We start from the raw sequence: 24177 nt of genomic DNA on the forward strand, positions 1-24177 counted from the left end.
AGGATTTGATATAAATGGAGCCTACGAAGATACATGTTCATGTTTTTCTATCAGTGTAACATTTAGCAATAAGCTACGTCAATGTAACCAAGTTGAAGTGACAACTCTTTTTTTTTTTAATTCGCCAATCTTGATTAACGTTAGAGAAAATTTGGTTCGTTTACGTGTTTAACATGCATTTTGCAATCACGTTTGGAATTGTTTTCATTGGCATGTCGGTAAATAACTGTACTTTCACTTTAAATGTTTGCAGCTTTTGGCTCGTCGTTGCTGTGAAACTTTCGGCCCACGCTGTGCGAAGTGAGAGGATGTATGCACTGCTCTTCCGCTTGTTATGAGAATTCTATTTCACTTTGTGAAATAACCCAGCTGTTACACAATATGTTTAAAATGATTTGCCTTATGTTTGTGAACATGTTGCTACGTTTTATTTTACACTGCCTGAACTGGGTTTCCCATATGCCTTTTGAGGTTGATAGAAGATTCACGCGACTGAGAAACCCCGCATTTCACCGTAGAATTTATCATTCTTTTTATTGGTGATTTGTACAGATATGTCGTAGTCTCTATCTCTGTTCTTTAACTGTTTTCTTTGCGGTTTATGGTTGGAACACAAATTGCCTGCACTTTCAGCAGCGCAATAGCTCTCGGCAGCAGTTAATGGATGTGTAGGCAGCAGACAGATTGTGGTCATGCGGTCACCCGTGACACCAGCCGACTGCCACTGCTATATTCTCTCAACGGGTGAAGGCCTTACCACCCCTCAAAACCTAACTGCCACCCGACCTCCAAAAACGCTTGCTTTACCCTCACCAGCATTTCGCGCCCCGGGGGAATACGATAGGCCAGGTTTTATTATTCCGCTAATAGCGACAGTCTCTGAATGGCTTCGAGAAGTTCTCGATCCGTCAACAGTCTCCTGTTGGTATATACTAGTGATTTGCCAGCCATCAAAGGATTTCGGTCAGGAACTGGAAATGTAAAAAATGTGGACAGTAACAATAGATGTGTATGATCTCCAGAGACCTATTCTTTTCCCAGGGAGCCGTGCAACAAATCCTGTAGAGGCACAAGAAGAGCCATTATAGTGCTGGCTAACAAGAGGCCTTTTGTTAAAAATGACCTTGAGGTTAATTATGCGTATTTTAAATAAATGTTACATCTGTAGCTGAAACCTTCTGAACGAGTGAAACACTTATGAAACTTTAAAGAGAGATTAACCTCAGACACGTGAAATCGACCTTCAATCCTGCTTCTGAAGGACCCCTGCTCCGCGTATCTTCTATCTGTCCCTGCTCCAAACACACCCACCTAATTAATGTGATTAACATGGTCATGATTAAATCAGCTGTGCTCAGCCAATCAAAAGTGCCACTAATGAGTTCAGTCACGGGAGACAGAGAAAGGAGAAAAGGTGCTGAATAGGGTATCCCCTGGAGCAGGATTAGGTACCACTGCTCTGGTAGACGGAACACCTATATGTCGTAGGGCGTAAAGATGAATTCCTCGCCCGAACAGGGACTTGAACCCTGGACCCTCAGATTAAAAGTCTGATGCTCTACCGACTGAGCTATCCGGGCTCTGTGGGAGTTTGATGTATGCACTGAATACCAAGTTTTCATAACTAAATATTTTTACAAACTAACAAACACACATACACGTATATATATATGGAAAAGCGTACAAGGGCGCACTAGATTTTTTGGTGAAAATTTTCGTATCCTGCTGAATTCCAGTTTATCATTTGGAAACTTGAAGCAGTGAAATCATCGTTTATATTCCAGAATGGGTCAAAGCAAAACATTAAAAACAAACTAACAAGTCACGTGACGAGCGTTGTTTCTCGCGTGAGATAGAGTTTTCAGGGTTTTAAGGTTATCCCAATTTAATGAAGAAACGACAAACCCGCCTGGTATTTCACTGTCTCTACTCTCAATATCCACACCTTACACATACAGCCATCGTACTCGTTCTGTCCTATCTCCATGAACACCCCCTCACACTCTCTGTTTCCCTAGCTTGTGTGAACTCTAGCATTGAGTATAATGGCGCCTATGCTCTCTCAACCAAGACCTATGGGCCTATGTTACTTCTTTTTCTATTAGTGTACTATTGAGCAATATGGCAGAGTAATCAGACTGGAATAGTAGCTTTTTTTACTTCACCAATCCCGATTAACGTTGGAGAAATATTTTGTGATCACTTCTGGAATCGCTTTCAGTGGCGGTTAATTAACTGTACTGTCACTTTAAATGTTTCGAGCTTTTGCGCAGTCGTTGCTGTGAGACTTTCAGCCAAACTAAACGTAGGTATGCACTGTTATTTAGCCTGTATGTTTGTGAACGGGTTGCTGCGTTGCAGGTGAGATGTAAACTTTGTACTTTTCACGAGTTTTATTTTAGAATGCTCCTAGCGCCACGGGATTTCCCATAAGCGTTTCTAGGTTTATTGGAGACCGACGGCACGCACGCTTTACAGAGAAACCCCTGCATTTTCACCGCAGAATTTCCATATATTTTGTTGTTGTTGTTGTTGATTTGTACATATATTGCAGACTCCATCTCTGTTCATTAATTGTTGGTTTGTTTGTGGTTTGTGCTTGGAACTTAAATTGCTTTCACCTTCAGCAGCGCAAGAGGACCCAGCGCAGCAGTCAATGGATGTGCAGACAACCGACAGACTGCAGTCGTACAGTCACACTCATTACAACATCCACCTGCCATTGCTTTATTCTCCAAACGGGTTACACCTGTACTGCCCCGCAAAATGTAACTGCCTTTTAGCCTCCAGAAACGCCTGCTTTGCCCTCACCAGCTTTTCAAACCCATGGGAATACGATTGGCAAGGTTTTATTATTCTGCTGAGAAATGCATTGAGTAAATGGGTTTTGATGGCTGAGATATTTTCGATCTGCCAACAGTCACATCATGGTATATGCCCGCTCAGGATCGAGGGAAAGTAGCCAGGAACTGCAAATGTATAAGATTTGTACGATAAGAATCAGGGCACAGACATTATAGAGAACATGTGCTCAAGTGAAGAAATGGCACCCCTCTAATAATTATTCATAAAAAATAAAGTTATACACAATAGCACATCTTTTACTTACTTACATACTTATTTATTTCAATACCCATATACTCATGCAGATGTTTAATACTCAACAGATTTCTTCAAAATTATCAATTCACACAGAGAGAATGGTCTTTAGCATTCACTGTCTCTGCATTTATGACAAAAACAATGCCACAGTGGACATGCTTTAGTGGGTAAGACTGCTTGGTGACATTGGATGCATTACAACAGTAAACCTCACCAGACTGTAACTGTCAGTGTCCCAACTTTAAGTAACCTACATAACTACTTTTTCTGCAGACAAATTTTAATGGGCTGTTTGTCATTTGGCAATGCTATTGTTATATATAAGGCAAAAACATGATATAGATTACTGCAAGTGTTGTAATGTGGCCCAAACTTATATAAGGTACATAAGCTATAATACTGACAAATCACTAATATTCAGCTAAAGTAGCTTCATGTCTGATTTAAAATACCCAAACCACTTTGTGTAGTTAAAATAAATTGTGGGTCTATAGTAAGATTTCAATAAAATTAGATGAACAGCTAAATTTTCAAATCTGAACTTGTAAAGGCGTGATAGGTCACATGTATATATGTATTAACCCCACATTGGCTTTGTTATTTACCATCACTGTCAAAATAGCCAAAAGTACATTCATGCTGACTGTAGACCACTGAGGTACTCGTGGGATCTTTATTTTATAAATAGAGCTTAGAGTAGTTTATGACTTCCTCTTTCTGTGCCCGGCCCTCAGTACCTCTCTCTCTCTTTCTCTCTTTGTTTCAAAGACACACACACACACTCAAACACACACAGGGGGAGAGAGAGAGAGAGAGAGAGAGAGAGAGAGAGAGGGAGACTCCCTGCTCTTTGAGTATTGAGCTCCCCCTTGTGGTCATGAGGGGAGGGGACTTGCAGGTTGTACATATTCTGATGCTCTTCTTGTCCAACAACAGTTAAGTAGCTCCACTGATCAAGTGCCTCTCCAAATTTAATCACCCCCTCTAGTGGTCACCACATGGGATTGCATTGATGCTATTAGCCTGCGCCTTTTGCTTGCCTGAGTGTCTCTGTGAGGCTGTGCACATGATGACTTTTGGATATCTGCAAGTCACAGGTGCTCTTTGCACCTGCCAAAAGTTTCACCGTTGCTTTGAGGTCGGGCTATGCTGTACAGACCATGATCCGGGTGACTGCCGGAAAAAAGGTGGGATTTCTGTTGACTTTTCGTTTGGCGTCATAATGCTAGAAATTTCATGACAGGTTAAAAATGGATGACAAGTACACAGCAGGCGGACTGAGTAAGGGGATTCTCCAAGACAGAGTTAAAGGTGGGGTTTATCACTCCACCAATGGGTCTAGAAATATGATGGAAACAGGAACTCTCATATTTTGGACTGACCACGTATGGTCAGGAGAATTCTTGATTAAAATAAAAAAAAAAAAAAAAAAATCTACCAAGCACATATCCTTCCAAAACATGTGTCATGATGAATATTTGAAATGAACGGCTTTCATGAGCGACTCACCACTACCATAGATAAGTCTTAATTTCAGAACCATGGACAGTGCCAGCTTTCAGTCTGTGCAGGTAAAGCCGTCAGGTCAGTCCAGAAGACCAAAAGAAAAAAAAAAAAGAGTTTGGTGTACATTTGCACATTTGGCTGATTCTGACACTTTCTTTTATTAATACAAAAGTCTTTGAACTTTTCTGTGAACAGAGGAGCAGCTTCTGTGCTGACCCGTAAATATTCCTCTTGCAGGTTTTCTTTGCAGGTCATGTTTTATTATTTGCTGTGTTACTTTCTCACTGGTGGCGATGAAAAGCAGGATCTTTTATGAAAATAAACTGTTTTTTGTTTTTTTTTCAACGTGGTTTTATTGTCCGTGATTTTTACAAACTCTCTTCGAACCTGGAAGCCCTCCAACTCCTATCCGTTGCTCTCCCCACTAGATGGCGGTATAGTTTTAACTTAACTTAACTCCATCAGTGTGGTGCTGAGACTGGTTCTCCTTCTGCGTCTTACGACACCCCGCCCCACAACCCCACCACCACCACCCACGCCCCCCACCCTGCCTGACACAACTGTGTTTCAGCCCAGTCCCAGCAAGCGTCATTACTCCACTAATCATGAACTACTCATCAAATGCTTAATGTGCTCAATAAAGGGTCAAATGAAAGGTTTAAACAAAGATATGAGGGTCAGTGGGCCTGGAGGAACAGACTCCAGACTAGGGGTCAAGCCCTCTCCTGGAGTTTTTCTCAGACAGACACACTGATGTGAATATTATCGTACTTTGAGGCCAATCAGCAGACAGCATTGAAAAATGCTTGGGCATAAAGCACAGCCAGTGATTTCAAAGCACTTTCTAGGGGCTCAACATTCATGATGCTGAGGTCGCCAGTCCATCGCAGACATTGTGAGGACGGTGACAAAATAATATCTTACTGACACTGAATGAACATAGTGTCGATTAGAAATATTTTGTATGTCAGGTAAATCAAATTCAATCAAGTGGTCAGATATTATTATTGCTAATTTAACACTATTAATTTAGGTGTGCTGTTCTTCGAAAGATGTCTGGCAGATGTCAGAAAAAAACTGAGAGAAAATTGATGCACAAAGCAACATTTCAGTTAACAACTTTCACTGAATAAATGTTGGTTCTTCAAATGCCAGTAAGAACAAGGAGTTTTAAAATGCTGTATGGTTGAGTCTATCAATAGACTTTCATTGTTTGTTCATCAGACTTTGTTTCTAGAACCTTGTCACTATGGAAACCTTTATTTACAGAAGTGTTTTTGCATGGACAACACACAGCATACTCTTAGCATACAAAGTCAAAATACAACTTAGATACATTGTTGAAATTGTGGTGTAGTTCGATTAAGACTGCTACAACACTACATAGTTTAAATCTGGTTTATTAAGTTCAATTAATCATGTGAACCAACTTTTTAAACAGACAAAGTGTTAATATCACACATTCTTACATAGGCTGTCAGCACAAGTACCTGGGCTTATCAGAGTTATTGTATTACAGTGATGACTGTTGAAGCGTTTCTGTTCTAAGTGAATCTCACTGTCGTGAGAGACTGTTTGTCTGTCTGCATCACTGACTATTTGTCTGCTTCCAGAGCTGACAAGACGTTTGAAGTCCTGAATAATGTATTTTACAGTTGTGCAGACATCCACCTGTGGAAAGAAAATTTAAACACAGTCTGAAGTCTTTACACACTCATAAATACTGTAACACAAACAGACAGAGAGGCAGACAGACAGACGTGCGCTCACGCGCACACACACACACACACACACACACACACACACACACACACACACACACACACAGATGTTTATAATGCTAGCAATGTATTCTTGAATTCTTGAAATACGCAAAAAAAAAAAAAAAAGTACAGAGAAATGCATTTGAAAACAAATTTTAGAAGAGTTGAAGTGATGATCTATTCAGAAAAGAAAGAAAGAAAGAAAGAAAAAACTTAGCACAAAACACTAAAAAGTCGAAACATTTGTGCTTAATGAAATTAAGAAATGTGATGATATTATTGGATTAATAAGATGACTGTGATCTATATGGGAGCAATTTTTTATCCTAAGTTCACAACTTATGCCTTCCGGTTCTGTCTGCACCTGTAGATCCTCTGAACCCAAAACACTGTAAAGACTCCAGTTATGAGAAGAAGAAGACCACATAGAGAACCCAGATACATCAACCTCTTACAGGAACTCTCACCTGAAATTACACACAAACACAAACAACACTGAATTTATCAAAAATGGCGATTTCTCAAAATGTTAAATAGGCTAATGAACGGAAGCATGTTTGGCTTTTCAAATGTGAGTGACAGATATGAAATCATTAAATGAAGTCAAAATTCACCCCATGAAATAGAATCTAATGAGACTAATGAAAAAATATTAAACAAAAAACAAAAAAAAGCAAAAACATATCCTACCAGTGGACGTGTGTGTTTTGACTGTTTGGATAAGGACCCCGTTTTCATTATGGCGACACACACACTTCACTGTGAGTGTGTTCTGCACTTTGGGGAGTGTGATGACAGACCATCGAATAAAGGACCCGTCCTCGTTTATCCTTCTCTCTGTTCTTACATTTATCTCTGTTTTGTTTTCACCCATTTCCCAGAATGGATTGCTCCAGTCCGGTCCCGCTCCTGTCAGCTCACAGAGAAACAGAATGGCGTTGTCAGGCCGGGTATAACCAAACACACGTAGTCCGGCGGAAATCAGAGGGTCTTGAAAAAGAGAGAGAGACAGAGAGAGAGAGAGAGAGAGAGAGAGAGAGAGAGAGAGAGAGAGAGAGAGAATTTAAAAGTTAGGACAGGTTGAAAACATATTTCAAGTGTTTGGCATTTAATTTACTTCAGTTCATGTTCACAGTGGTTAATGAGAGCCTATATCTGCTATGAACTAAGACGGGAGGCGATCGGTTTCCATTTTCAGACGCTGCACCGTAAATACGAATTAAGTTGAAGATGAACATACCTGTAACAACCAAGTAATGAGCAGGACCGGCAACGGTGTTCGTGCCGTCAAACAGAGCTGAGAAATAGCGCCCGGAGTCATGCACAGTAGGGCTGTCAATCTTAAGGTAAGTTTTACCCGAAGTTCCTGGTAAACCGAATTCATAACGGTCGCGTTTGGTGGAATGCTGATTAGAGTAGCCCAAGAGTTTAATATTCCCGGCAGATCTTTGGTGGTACCAGGCGATGTACAGATAAGAGCGGGAAGGTCGAAGAATTTGGCCGTGGAGGGTGATCTGTCCTCCAACCTTTCCAAACACGAAACTGTCATGATTAAGCAAACACCCTGTTGTAACTAAAAAGGGGAAAATGCACAAATGAAAACATTTACCCCTTAAAACAAGACATAACAAGTGACCATAATATGTCTATTTCTACTATTACTACTACTACCACTACTACTACTACAAATAAAAATGTTTATCAACATAATTTCAGTTAACCACTGAAATAAGCAATACAAAAGGGAAAAGGGGGAGTAGCAGCTAATCTGTTAACGAGAAGTTACTTTTCAATTTCAACGAATTTGATTTCCGTAAAGACTTTGTCACTTACCGGTTTTGATCATAAGTGTTAAAATAACCAAAAGCACGTTCATGCTGACTGAGGTACTCCGACAACAGTAATATATTCCAACTGTCTCTGATACTCTCTCTGTCTCTGTTTGTATGTACGTGTGTGTGTGTGTGTTTGTGTGTGTGAGAGAGAGAGAGAGAGAGAGAGAGAGAGAGACGTATACAATGTGCGTGCGCGCGCGTGTGTGTGTGTGTGTGTGTGAGAGAGAGAGAGAGAGAGAGAGAGAGAGACGCATACAAGCAACTTTGAATTGTAACCTTCACTCCTTCAGGACAGGGCTATCTCTAGTGGTGATCAAAGGGAAGCTGACTGACTATAATACATGAGACAAAACAAACAATAGCCTGCTGTAGCAGTTATCTGACCATATTTATTTCAGAAATCAAAGTGTCTCAAAACAAAATCAGACATAATTAGACCTCAGCTCTATAGCTCCACTTCTAAGATAAAAAGAAAAAAATCTGAAATTGGTCCGGTGCGCTTCACCTTTGAGTTTTTTTGTATTTACTGACAACATAGACTCACGCGAAACCTTCAACCTCCTGCACAGCACAAGCAACGGGTTACAAATGCTTTTCTCTTTCTCTGGCACTGCATTTACTGCATCTAAGTTTATCTTTCAGATTCATATTATGGTTAAAAATTTTACCATGCCCGTGAAATTATGGCGATGTGCTGTCAGATAATCTTTGAAATAAAAGCATATTTCATGGGAATAAGCTTAACAGCATTTTAAACACTAAGCCACCACGGGGATCATTTCCTATTCAGAAATGTCCGTCGACTTCATCACCGTCTTCATGTTGTTAAGTCGTTCTCCTCGAACCATCAGAACGCAAACCTGGCATGTCACATTGAGAGCATCCAACTAATTATCATGACACCTAGGTCTTTTTGCTCTGTTACCAAATATGACACAATTAACGGATTAACTGCAATAATATGTATATCGGCATGAAACAGCTGGGTAATTTAGGCACGTTATAAAGCGTTGTGCCTGCATCTCAAGGAGTTAAGCGCTAATGTTAACATTTCAATAGTGTCATCCAGTGCACTGAAAGTTTACGATAAACGTTCAACGCAGTGAAAGTTAACGGTAATATTTTCATCCTACAAGAAATTACATTCGCTAATTTCGGAGTGGCCACAAAATCAAAATTTTAAAGATCTTGGTTATTACATTAGACCATTAATAGCATGACGTCTTCGTATTAACATGAGAAACGTAGAACAAATCACATTGCTACTTTTTTGAATGCAAGTTTTATTGACTGTGAATAAAACCTTCAGTCGTTTATCTCAAATTTTCAGAGAGCTGAGGAGAACATATGAAGTTATACTGTAAACGACATACTGTCAAAAACATCTGAATCATAATTCTCTGCATTACGTTCTGACTCCTTGTCTAAACATCGACTTCTGAACACATTTATTAATGTTACTACATTTTGATCATTTTGATGCAGCCTCTGTTAGACATATTTAGCCCTGACATCAAATTAAACACACTGAATGAGACATATAACGCCAATCATAAAATTCAGGGAACAAAACGTATCTGCTATCTGTGGCAGGTGACATTCATTATTGTTTACTTTTCACTTGACTGTAAATCAAGGTCTCTTCCTGTGCGTTGATGCTTCCCTCTCTGTGTTGTCTACCAGACTTCGACTTTGAAGGTTGTTTGAAATTGAGGTGAATGTATGTTACCCCTGGCTGCTCACGCTCCTATGAAACAAGGAAATAGAAATAACACAGTTACCTTTCTGGTCTTTTGTTTTCCTTACGGCTTTCGGGCTTATGATTATGGAAAAATGAGACAAATGAGACGAAGACTCTACTGGCATAAGTCGCTATTTTTTTCTGAATCATGTAAATAGATAGATAGATAGATAGATAGATAGATAGATAGATAGATAGATAGATAGATAGATAGATAGATAGATAGATAGATAGACAGACTTCTTTTTCTCTCTTGTTCTCCCTTGGATCTGGATTTGTTGGGGAAAGCCATTTTTTACACTTCAATTTTGAAGGCCTAGATTCACAGAACTATTGCAGTGTTGTTTAGGCATTGCTGAAGCTCTTCTTTTGTTGCTGACATGAGAATTCATTTAACTTCTCTGCACCAAGCAGAGACTTAAATGCCTCTGTTATATATAGTGAACACAGGAAGTGTATAAGGTCCAGCATCTGTTTTTCTTTTTCTTTCTCATTTCCTATTTCTGGCATTTTTCTTTCTCTTTCTCTTCCCCTCCCCCCTTTGCTCTCTCACATGCACACACACACACACACACACACACACACACACACACACTCTCTTAAATCAGGCACTGCTTTTTTGATGTATAAATCTTACCTGGGTATCTGTTAAAGGTGAGCTATTGGTTGTTGATGATTTTGAACCTGAAACACACAATCACTGTTTGTAAGATCCTCATCACTGCTGTCTCTCTCTCTCTCTTATGTGAAACACAGCAGTTACTCACATTTAACCTGACTGTAAAGTGAGGCGTCTTCCTGTGTTTTGACATGTTGGTGTCGTCTACCAGACTTTGATTTCGATGGTTGTTTGAAATGAAGGTCTGTGTAAGTCACCTCCCTCTGATCATTGTCCTATGACATAAATAAACAAAAAACCAATAAAAAAACTGTAGTTACACATCACATCTCTCTCTCTCTCTCTCTCTCTCTCTCTCTCTCTCTCTCTCTCTCTCTCTCTCTCTCTCTCTCTCTCTCTCTCTCTCTCTCTCTCACACACACACACACACACACACACACACACACACACACATGCACACACACATGCAAACATGTACAAAAAACATACCTGAACCTCCGCTGGCAATTTCGAACCTGAAATACACAACCACTCTTTTAAATATATGAATCTCCTTTGAAATATTCTCTTTTATTAACTTGACATTTATGCAAGGTCATATTTTTTCTCAGCAGTAACTCACCTTTGCGCAGGTAACACAGCCAATGAGAGATGAGTATAAGGAGGAGAATCACACACACTGTACTGAGTGCTATGGCAGCATAGGACAGAGCAGTACACCACACTGACACTACAGGAAATACAGAACTGATTTAATAGAGGACACTACATTCCATTAAATCCATTTTGAGATACAATAATAACCAATAATAACCTTTCCCTTTCCTCTGTTTTGATTACATGTCTGGTCTTCAATGAAAAATGACAAATTTCACAGTTTGAATCTTTATCGAAATGAATCTCACTTAATGTAAAGTTTACTTTGTGCAGTTTCTGTCGGTGAGTGATTAGGTGTTAATTAGCTAGAGGAAAATTTTTGTCAAGTTTGCTCTTGTCATGTATCTGAATCCTGACCAGCATAAAGACGTTTGACCACATTACACCTGTCCTGGTTTCTCTTAATCGGCTCCCTATTCAAACAAGGGCATATTTTAAACATGTGCTTTCATGTGCTTTTCTACATGTGTACAGTTCTACATGTGCTTGTGCCTGCCAACCTTTTCGACGTAATTACAACCTGTAGTATAATAATAGTAATGTTATTATCATTACCATTATTATTATTATTATCATCTGTTCCATACAAAGGGTTCAGTTGGTTTGCCTAGGTATCATATTGCTCTTCATAAAAGAGCCCTCAAAACATCACAAATTAAATTTGTCTGCATTGATTCCATTTTGTTAAATTTTGTTTTAGGGGTGCAGATAAAGTGACTGTGTCCAAAGAATGGACTCACAGGCCCTAATACATAACTATTTACTCATATACATGAACAAATAATTAATTGTGTGTGTGTGTGTGTGTGTGTGTGTGTGTGTGTGTAGGCCTTACCTAATTCTTCCCTGTTTCTCTTGTTAAGTGAGAAGTTATTACTTTTATAAGTTTTATTGTCTCCAGCATGAACCTCACACCACCATTCCTCCTCCTCCAGGTCTTTATCACTTTCCTCATGCTGCAGAGCATTGTGGGAATTGTAGTGATGGGAGTCTCTGTTCTGATCATGATCCCAGTTCCTGTAGTACAGTTGATTACTGGTGGGAGTTGGGATGCTTAGTTGACATATCATTTGGAACCTGTTTGACACAGGATAATATTTTAGTATGTGTGGTCAAAGACTTGAACATAAGGCCAGCGGTTCATAACACGCGTTTTAATAGTTTTAATAGTCTGAATTTATTGATCTGGATGTAACAGTGTCACGGATATTCGGACAGGCAAGACGTACTTATTTATCAGTTGTTTCTTAATTCGCAATCACTTATCAAATGTTTTTGAAAGGGCAAGTATCGATAGATACCAAAACGGGTTGGCTGCACACAGACAGGATACGAGAACGGAGAGGAGGGCTCATAATTCCACCCGATCGAGAACTGCATTTTAGAAGACCGAAGCGTTAAAGCTGCACTTAAACTTAAATAGCTCCATCTCCGTTGACTTCCCAGAAAGCCCAGGACAGAGCAGATACAGAAAGCTTGTTTTTATTTAGAGCAAAAGCGATAGCGAAGCGAGGCGAGGACTATGGACGTGAAGCGGTGGAGCGATGCAGGCCTAGCGGAGCTCGTGCACACTTGGCAAGCTCCGCTCATAAGTTATGAACACATACAAGACCCTTGACAAGAAAATAGATCAGGATCGGTCCACGGAGAAAACGACAGGCAATACATGGCTTAAAGAGTCATTGCAACGAGACATGTTATAAAATGACAACGTGAACGCAGCACGAAAGCAGGGGGTGTGTAGGCCTATAGCAGAGATTAAAAGACAACTTGAACAAGAAAAAAATGAATGTGCTAATCAGTCCGCGAGGGCGAAAAGAGAACAGAATAACGGAGACAGAACGTTTTGACCTAAAACGCTAACAAAAGGAGAATAAAAGGAGAAACAAAGGTTTACAAAGGTTTAATTTCATGACACTTTAGCTTCCCCAAAAATGTGTATTCATGAAGTTAACTACTCATCCTTGAACTTCGGAGTTCGTTGAAAGACTAATTCTCTACTGTGGAACACATGAGAGAGTGTTGTACAGCCAATAGATATAAGTATATTTTCTTCGGCAGAAATGTGTTTGGGTGTAGAAACTAATACCCCCCCCCCCTTTTTTTTTTCTTTTTACAATTCAACCATATTCCATCGTGTTTTTACAGTTATGTTACAGTTCAGTATGAGTTTTGACGAAGAAAACAAAATCTTTCATTTTCAGCCCCTCACCCACTGTTTGTCTGCATTGATTCCAAAATCTGGCCGGTTCGGTTTTTACCACCAGATGATCTCCATAATATATTCACGACTGGAGCACCCAGACCCGTCACTAGACAGCGCAGCTCGGCGTGGTGTCTCGATTCTGTCCGCGGGTCTTCCAGTGAATCGTTAAACCGCTCAGAAAACAGCTCGACTTTACTATTTTTTGTCCAGACCCTCTCCTCTGAAAAAAAGAAAGGAAAATAAAAAACATTGACAGACTGCAGTGATTGCTGATAGATTGATTGATAGATTGTTAATCCACCAATTTATCCACAGCTGAGACGATACCATAGAATGGAAGAGACCATAGAACAGAAATTAAAACACAGAACAGAATGCAACTGAAGATAAGCACAGACAACGACAATAAAATATACCTAACGGCTCCGTCTATTACGTTTGATCAACTTGACTTTTGGCCTGTAAAGAACAAAACAAAACAAAACAAAACAAAACAAAACAAAACAAAACAAAACAAAACAAAACAAAACACAGTTCTGCATGATCTTTATTCGTCTATTCATTTCCGATTTAATCGGTGTGTAGCTCACACAGTGTTGAAATGAGAGGCACTAATGCGGTCTCAGGGACAGGTCATCTTTGAAACTTTTCTCTGTTAAATTATTATTATTATTATTATTATTATTATTATTATTATTATTATTATTATGGTTGTTGTTGTTGTTGTTGTTGTTGCTGTTGTTGTTGTTGCTGTTGTTGCTGTTATTTAGTAGCGTTTAATTCTTAGGGACGTCACTTTGCATAACAGCACAGCAACAAAAATTGATGATAAATAAAGTTATGACTTTTACTGACCTCCGACGTGCAGTAGGGTGTCTCCAGCCTTAAAATCAATGAGTACATCTGTACCTCCTCCGCAATAGTAGCGTCCTGAGTCCCGCTCTTCAACCTCCAAAACAGTCAGCTGCCCTTGAAAATCGTTTAATGTCTTACTGGAAAACCGACACAGTGGTTTCTGACAGTTGGTATCAATCACCCCCAAAGTTCCATTCGAGTCGAATCGAACCCACCGCAAAAACTCGAGATAACAGCCCTCTGTTCTCAAACAAGAGCAATTTATGGAGACGTTCCAGCCAGGTTTGGAAATAATGAATGGAGCTGCGTCTGTCAAGTATGCAACAAACAGACAATCAACAGTAGCGACAGCAACGTAGAAAAAAAGAAATAATATGAATTATTTTTTTTAATTACTGTAAACAACAACAACAACAACAACAACAACGCATGTGGATGGCGTATATATATGTATGCCAAATGTTCATAGCACAGTGTCAACCATTTTGCCAGCCAGAAGAGAACAGTATATATCAAATGAGTTGGTCAAGATCATGCACAGACTTACCCACATGAAAAACAGAAAGCAGCAGAACGAAAATCCGATCCATGACCGTTAATAGCAAATGCTCTCTCGAAACTAGACACTCAGTAGACTATGTAGGAGTGAGCGTGTGGACGCGTACCTGCCTCGGTGAGGTCTTGCGCAACGAGTGCGTTCTGTTCTTTGAACTTCAAAGGGGAACCGCTATCACCACAACAGCTAAATTAAACGATTCTCTGATATATTCAAAACCCCCAGTCAAGAACATTGCCTCTGAAAAAATACCGGCCTCGACCAATTCACTGAATCGCCTTCATGCGCTAGGCGCTTCAATTCGTGACAGGCTGTCTCAACAGTTTACCACATTTTTTTCCTTTCTATATTTAGAGATCTGTTCAAAGGTGAGTGGAAATTGTTATTGCTTGTCCTCAAAAAGTTTTGTCTTTTAACGAACAGAATTTTTCGTCTTTCAATTTTCTGCTCTTTTCTAAACTGAATTCTTGTGTGGCAGTTGAACAGATTTTTTTTCTGAAGTATTGTCTAAGACAATAGATGCATCTATTTGCTTAACAAGTGTACCTAGTACCTATAAAATCCACTCTTATCGAATCATAACTGTGAGGTTTGTGCAATTCAATGAAAATTAATTCCGAGGTAATAAGTCAATTGTCTCAATGTTAGCTGTTGGAGTATTTCAGTATTTCAAGTATTTCAGTATTTCAAGGTAACTCATTATATCAAATATATTTCGAAATTAAATTAATTCAGAAACACCAGAAACAGGTGCACCAGTAAACATTAGACCACTTTCGTGGTGAAAATATTATGAGTAAAATGCGCTCAGACGCTGAGAGGAGTGGGCAGTAACAAGTATAAAGCAGAATGTGTGTATATATCCTGTCAACAAAACACCACTGCACTAACCTGGCCTGAGAAGTGGAAAATGCTCTGTTCTGTTGTTCAGTGGAAACTTTCACCCCTGACCACAGTGAAAGATATAAGATGCGGTGTGAGCTGTACAGAATGAGCAAGGCAGACTTTGTTTTCCACCTTGACTTGTGTGTCAAGGTGAAAACTGTTGATGAATGCACTGAAAGAGTTGCCATGACAAAATATTTGTGAAAACAGACTCACACTGAAAATTAAAAATGAAAAAGTTAAAATTAATTCACTGGTCTCATAACTCGGTAGTACAAGCAGAATCTCCAACACTTGACACCAACTCTCTTTTGCAATCGATTCCTTTAGTGTTAAATCATATTTTTAACAGAGTCAGTTCAACTCTATATTTAACACTTCTGCTTAACATCAGAAAATCAACTGAGAATTTTGCTGTGTAGGATCGTTTACGTGTTTTAGAAATATTTTGTGATCACTTTTGAAATAGTTCTCAATGGCTTGTCGGTTAATTAACTGTAATGCCACTTTTAATGTTTCGAGCTTTTGCGTAGTTGTTGCTGTGAGACTTTCAACCCGCGCTCTGCAACCTAAGAGTGAACTGCTCTATGGCTTGTTATGAAAATTATATTTTCAGCTTGTAAAAGAACGCAAATGCAAAACTGTTTATTTAAAAATGTTAGCCTATATCGTTGTGCTGCGTTGCAATTGAGATGTAAGCTTTGTATTTTCTGCGAGTTTTATTTTAGACTGCACCAAGCGCCACGGGATCCCATATGCGTTTCTGGGTTAACAGAAGACTGATGGTACGCACGCTTTACAGAGAACCCCTGCATTTTCACCGCAGAACTTTTGTGTGTGTGTGTGTGTGTGTGTGTGTGTGTGTGTGTATGTATATATATATATATATATATAGTTGATTTATGCATATGTTGCCGACTCCATCTCTGTTCATTAAATGTTGGTTTGTTTGTGGTCTGTGCTTGGAAAATTGCTTTCACCTTCAGCAGCGAAAGGTGAAAGCAAAACATAACTGCCTTTTGTCCCACCAGAAACGCCTGCTTTGCCCTCACCAGCTTTTCATGCCCCAGGGGAATACGATAGGCGATGTTTTATTATTCTGTTGAGAACTGCATTGAGAAAATGAGTTTTGATGGCTGAGATATTCTCGATCTGCCAACAGTCACATCTTGGTACATGTCAGTGATATGCCCGCTTAGCATCGAGGGAAAGTAGCCAGGAACTGCAAACGTATAAGATTTGTACGATAAGAATCAGGGCACAGACATTTTAGAGAGCAGGTGCTCAAGCAAAAAAGGGCATCCCTCTAATAATTATTCATAAAAAAAATGGTTATATACAATAGCACATCTTTTACTTACTTACATAACTATTTATTTATCAGTACTTATTTATTTCAACACCCATATACTCATGTAGATGTTTAATACTCAACAAAATTATCAGTTCACACAGAGAGAATGGTCTTTAGCATGTCTCTGCATTTATGACAAGGACGGGTAAGAAAAAAGAAAACAATGCCACATTGTGCATACTCTCGTGGGTAAGACTTCTGGTGACAGTGGATGCATTACAACAGTAAACCTCACCAGACTGTAACTGTCAGTGGCCCAACTTTATGTAACCTACATAACTACTTTTTCTGCAGACACATTTTAATAGGCTATTTGGCATTTGGCAATGTTTTTGTAATATCTAAGGCAAAAACATGATATAGATTACTTCAAGTGTTGTAATGTGGACCAAACTTGTATAAGGTTGGTTCAACTATAATACTGACAAATTACTAATATTCAGCTAAAGTAGCTTCATGTCTGATTTAAAATACCCAAACCACTTTGTGTAGTTAAAATAAATTCTGGGCCTATAATAAGATTTCAATAAAATTAGATGAACAGTTAAATTTTCAAATCTGAACTTGTAAGGGCTCTGGACAGTTGTATCGAAAACACAATAATTTGGCCTTGCTTACAACTACCTGATGGGTGACAGGTCGCAATGTTTCTGATATCCAAATATGAGGTATATAAATAAACCTCACATTGGCTTTGTTATATACCATCACTGTTAAAATAACCAAAAGTACAGTAATGCTGACTGTAGACCACTGAGGTACTCGTGAGATCTTTATATTATAAATAGAGCTTAGAGTAGTTTATGACTTCCTCTTTCTGTGCGCACACACACACACACACACACACACACACACACACACACACACACACACTCAAACACACACAGGGAGAGAGAGAGAGAGAGAGAGAGAGAGTGAGAGAGAGACAGAGACTCCCTGCTCTTTGAGTATGGAGCTCTCCCTTGTGGTCATGAAGGGAGGGGACTTGCAGGTTGTACACATTCTGATGCTCTACTTGTCCAACAAGACTTAAGTAGCTCCACTGATCAAGGGCCTCTCCAGATTTAATCACCCCCTCTAGTGGTCACCACATGGGATTGCACTGATGCTATTAGCCAGCGCCTTTTGCTTGCCTGAGTGTCTCTACATATTTTGTGAAAAGATGCAAAACATTTTGTGAAAAGATGCAACCAAGTGAAATTCTTTTGTTGTACGTATGAAAATATAGGGATGCAGGATTACCAATATGTTTTTTGTTTTGGTTTTACAAATAATATCAGTCCATCTTTTAGATTTCCTGAGTTTCTGTCTTTTTTTTTCTTTCTCTTCTAACACCAACATGTCAAAACGCAGGAAGACGCCTCACTTTACAGTCAGGTTAAATGTAGGTAACTGTTGAGTTTATGTATATATATGTGTGTGTGTGTGTGTGTGTGTGTATGTGTGTGTGTGTGTATGCATATATATATTTATTTATATATATATTTATTTATTTTTTCTTTTACCATCTCTCAGATCCAGGGGTGGACAGTAAAGAAATACATTTACTTGAGTACTGTACTTCAGTACATTTTTCGAGTATGTATACTTTAATGAATGTTGTATTTGGAAACTTATGACTTCTACTCCACTGCATTTGAATGCCAAATATTGCACTTTTCACTCCACTACATTTCTATGAAGGTTCTTGTTCTCGAAGTCAGCGGATGAATTTTCTTTTCTTAAATGTGATAGGCCACATTGTGTTAGTCACAGGGGGAAAATCAATCCCAGTAAACTACTCCAATCCTGTCAGTCAAGTGCTGGGTCAGCAACTGGGTCTTGGCCCATCAACCCTCACAATAAACAAATATGAAGGTCATAAAGTATCGGAATAGGAAAAAGAAAAACGCTGTGAATGCAACTAACTGCAATGAAGTACAGTATTTAATGCATTGCCTATCAATCCATTCACTTCCAGTGGGTAAGCAATAGGCAAAAGGATTGTTTTCTCTTAAGCACGACGTTTCTGAGCACCGTCAGAATTTTTTTTTCTTATGTGTTTTTTTTTTTTTTTGCTGAGGACATGTTGTACTTGTATCCGGTTTATGTTGGCGGACAGTTTTAATCACACAAGGACTATGTTTTTGCTAAAGATACAAAAATTTACCTTGCGCACGCCTATGAAATAGCTGGGCTAATTAACACTTAGAGCTTTGTCACGTGTATGATCACCAACCACATGCCCGCCTGCCTCTTCTGCAAGCAAAGGCATATGGAGACATTGAGGTGGGGTCAGTCCAGGGTTGGATGTGGCACACAAGGCAATATTTTCCCTGTTGCCCAGCCAGGGATGACATTGCTTGTGATGTGAACAAGGTGAGGTGGTCAGACCCCGACAGAGGGCGGGATCTATAAACGTCATCCCTTACAATTCCTTACAATACCAATTTGTGTTTACCATTGCACTGTAATTTTACTGTAATTAATTGTGAGTTTAGCGTAACATATTGTACTGATCACTGTATTGCAATTCTATTTTTCTTTGTGTTTTCTTGTTGCTGTAAAAACCTACAATAGCGAAAAAAATAAGCGGTATAATGTTTTTTTTCTGAAGCCTTTCTTTGTTTGTGTTCATTGAAATGAGAGTAGATGTACTGTACTAGAGCAATCTTTCACAGGAGCCTGTATGAGAAAATTAAAAAGGTGTACGAAATAATAAACAAAGAAGTGTTTTGTATAAAGTACATCAGTGTGTTGTTGCTGCTTTCAAAGAGTAATTCAGATGGTGCATGTGTATCATTTTGTCACAAAAATGCCATTTTGAAAAACGTTTGTTAGGTTTTGATTGCAGAGTTTCATTTTGACATAGAAGTGAGATGTTTATCTCCATGTGTTGTGTCTTATTTGGCTTGTATGTAGAGTTTTGACACAATGAGCAAAATTCCGCAACAAGCGTGTAAGCAATCATAAAAAACTGTAATATTTGACTTTACTGTTTACTTACAGTTTTTTATGATTGCTTGCACACTTGTTGCGGAATTTCGCTCATTCTGCCTGCTGTGTACTTGTCATCCCTTCATTCCCTGTCATTGGTCCAGAAACACAATGGAAATTTTGGACCAAACGCATGGGGCCTTTAACTTGATTAAACTGAAAGAAAATGTACTAAGCAAGTATCTTTACAAAAAAATGCGTCATGATGAATATTCGACATGAAGGACTTTCTTGAGTGTTTCATCACTGCCGTAGATAAGTCCTCATTTCAGCACCACGGACAGCGCTTGAATGAATCGCTTACTCAAGCTTCCGGTTTTGGTCTGTGCAGGTTAAGTCAGCAAGTAAATCCAGAAGATCAATAAATAAATAAATAGATAAATAAATAAAGTCGGTGATTGCCACAACACACACTGACATAGACGGAAGCCTTATTCCGGAGCAATAATACCAAATTTAAACTCTTCTTATACGTTCTTCATTTGCTCGTGGGGTTCATTGAAAATATGCATGAGAATGTAGTTTCATGACGGATCGTTTTTTCTATGATCAGGATTTGTCAGTGATAAGTTTAGTTTAACATTTCTTAATAATTTAATCTTAGTGATTATATCTGCTGGAACACGTACAGAACCAAGCAATAGATCTTACACTAGGCGGCAGCAGAGACTTAATAATGCATTCGTAATATCGTTCTGACGAACCTCTCCGTGAAAGCTTCAGTCCAGTGAGGAGTATAACTTGAAATATTTGAGCTGCATGATACCTGCTGTTTTGCTTAAGGACAGTTGCCTTTGATGGGCGTGTAATGGCCAATGCATGTTGGATGTCTATCAATAAAGACATGTTATGTTGTAGAATTAGTGTGCCTTTGGGATGACAAATGTCGCTGTGCTCATCATATCTTTCATATAGTAAAAGCTGTAGCCTGAATCTTTTATTGCCTAACTGATATGCTGCGAAATCGACTAGAGGACAAAGTATAGGTGTTTACTATCCGAAAGGCAGAACACAAATGTTTCTTATTCAGTTAGATGGACGTTATATCAAAGTTTTAGGTTACCTCTTAACGTGTCCCACATTGTCCCAAACAAATTTACTACCCTTCACACATTTGGTCTGTTTGCATCTGGTCACCCTAATGTCCTCTGAAGTTAACTTGTCAGTCGCCCTGTTTGGTAGAAAACTTGGCAAAATATCCCAACAGTTAATTTTTCCTGACAGCACTTTGCTGAGGGAATATACACGTGAGAGTGTGAAGGTTGAATAACTTGGCAGCGGAGGGTGATCTGTCGTCCAATCACTTCAAACACGAGAGAGAGAGAGGGACGCTAGATGAAAATCATTTTCCATTGAACACGGGTTCAGAAAACAAGCCCATCGACTTAATCTAGGGCTCTATGCCGCTTGGTCATTTTCCCTCAAAGCACCAAACAACACAGAACTAGAAATGTCTTATTCAGCGCATCCACCTCATTGTCAAGAACCTGACTAACTCAGTATGTGTGTGACAAAAAGGAAATTTTAATTTGGGTGCAGTTGTAAATAGTGCCATAAAATAGCAGAGCAACGTCAGCGCAGATGTTATTATCTGCATTTTTAATGAAGGACTTCCTAACACTCCTTCACTGAAACTCTCTCATTTGAAGTTTTTTTTCCCCTATTTTTGTGATAATAAAATTCTAAAATATCTCTGGTCTCTGGAGCAGTTTGTTATGGAGCATTTGTACAGCTTTATTTCCCAGAACGTGTTTACTACTAACAATGATCAAGTTATTTAGTTTTCACTTGGCTGTAAAGCGAGGTCTCTTCCTGTCCGTTGACACTTCTCTCTCTGTGTCGTCCACCAGACTTCGACTTTGATGGTTCTTTGAATTTGAGGTGAGTGTACGTCACCCCTGGCCGCTCATCTTCCTATGAAAGAAGAAAGACAAAGAAACAGCACGATTTCCTCACTGGCTTCAGGTTTCAGGTTTGTGGCAAAATGAGACAAATTCAAAAAGGCTCTTCTGGCATGGAGTACTTTTTTCTTTATGAAGCAGACAGATAGATAGATAGATAGATAGATAGATAGATAGATAGATAGATAGATAGATAGATAGATAGATAGATAGATAGATAGATAGATAGATAGATAGATAGATAGATAGATAGATAGATAGATATCTGGCGTTGTTATGGAAAACCATTTTTTTTCTCAAACTTTATTGCTGAAGGACAAGATTCACAGAACTATTGCAGTGTTGACACAAACATTGCTTAACTGCACCGAGCAGAGAATTAATGCTTCTGTTATGTTGTATGCAGAAAGTGTAGAAGGTTTGGAATGTTTTCTTTTTCTTTTTTTTTCTTTTTCATTTCCTTTTCTAACATTTTACTTTGTCTTTCTCTCCCCCTTTTCTCTTGCTCTCTTACATGCACACACACACACACACACACACACACACACCCGCTTACTTAAATAAAGCACTGTTTTTTTGATGTATAACTCTTACCTGTGTATCTGTTAAAGGTGATCCATTAGTTGTGGATGATCCTGAACCTGAAACAGACAGTCACTGTTTGTAAGATCCTCATCACTGCTGTCTCTCTCTCTCTCTCTCTCTCTTATGTGAAACACAGCAGTTACATATGTAACAGGATGGACTGGTGGTAGTATGGACTGGTATGAGTGTGTGACCAGTGCAGTGGGGGAGCCAGTGCACTCCGGCAGGAAGTGCATACACCCTTAGGAATTAGGAATCTTACTTGCAAGCAGGCATTTTGTCTGAGTTTGAGTTTGGGGTGTTGTGGTGACATTTCAACTTGAAATTTTGAGTGTTTTGAATGCTTTTGTATTTTAGTTGCAGTGTATTCACTTTTTGCTGATGTTTTTGCTTGTTTAAAGTGTGTGGCCTTAAATCCTTGCAGTAGGCTGCCAGCCCTGATCTTCCTGCCTCCCTGTTTAATGTGGCTTTCAGTAAAATTGGAATGGACTGGCATCCTCCTTCTGACTCTTCTATTTTGCTTTACAAGCAGTTGGTCAAAAAGAATCTCGCTAAACCTACATTTAACCTGACTGTAAAGTGAGGCGTCTTCCTGCGTTCTGACGCGTTGGTGTCGTCTACCAGACTTTGATTTTGATTGTTTGAAATGAAGGTCTGTGTACGTCAGTTCCCGCTGATCATTGTCCTATGGAATAAAGAAACAAATGAAACAAAAATGCTGTTACACATCATCTCTTTCTCTCTCATGCACACACACACACACACACACACACACAGATAAATGTGTTGAGAAACATACCTGAACCTCTGTCTGAAGTACTAAGCCTGAAATACACAGTCAGTGTTTTGAATATATCAGTCTCTTATAAAATGTTCGTTTGTATGAACTCATTCTAAATATTAATGTAGTGTCATATTTTCTGAGGAGCAACTCACCTTTGCGCTGGTAGCACAGCCAATGAGAGATGAGTATAAGGAGGAGAATCACACACACTGTACTGAGTGCTATGGCTGCATAGAACAGAACAGGACACCACTCTGAAACCACAGGTGATATAGAACTGGATTAAGCTAAGACAGTACATGCCAATAAATACATTTTAAGCAACAATAATGTTTCCATTTTCTGTGTTCCTGAGCCTGTTCTTCAATGAAAACCTACAGATTTTAGTTTGAATATGTACTTAAATTCATCATATGCCCATAGATTCGACTTAAAGTAAAGTTTACTTTGTACAGTTTCTGTCGGTGAGTGATTAGTCATTAAATAACTGGTGGAACATTTTTGTCAAGTTTGCACTTATCATGTATCTCTTTACCTTCAGTACAAAGTGATCAGCTGCTTTGCCTGGATGTCATTTTTTTTTACTTCATAAAAGAACCTTCAACATATGCTAAAGCATATTTTAAGATTATAGAGAACACTATGCCCAGAGAGTGTACTCATAATACCTAAACAACTGTTTCACTCATGAACAAACAATTTATTTTGTGTGTGTGTGTATGTATGTATGTGTGTGTGTGTGTGTGTGTGTGTGTGTGTGTGTGTGCTTTACCTGATTCCTCTCCATTTCTCTTGTTTAGTAAGAATGTGTTGCTCTTGTAAACTTTGTCTCCAGTATGAACCTCACACCAC

At 39.0% G+C, this 24177-nt stretch overlaps 1 non-coding gene across 1 annotated transcript; it reads right to left on the reverse strand.

Moving 5' to 3' along the window:
* Window positions 1-1507: 1507 nt before the first annotated feature.
* Window positions 1508-1580, reverse strand: trnak-uuu (transfer RNA lysine (anticodon UUU)). Its single transcript has one exon. It is a non-coding gene; the product is annotated as a tRNA-Lys (tRNA).
* Window positions 1581-24177: the final 22597 nt, after the last annotated feature.

The sequence above is a fragment of the Chanos chanos genome, chromosome 9 (genome assembly GCF_902362185.1).
Source record: "Chanos chanos chromosome 9, fChaCha1.1, whole genome shotgun sequence".
NCBI lineage: Eukaryota > Metazoa > Chordata > Actinopteri > Gonorynchiformes > Chanidae > Chanos > Chanos chanos.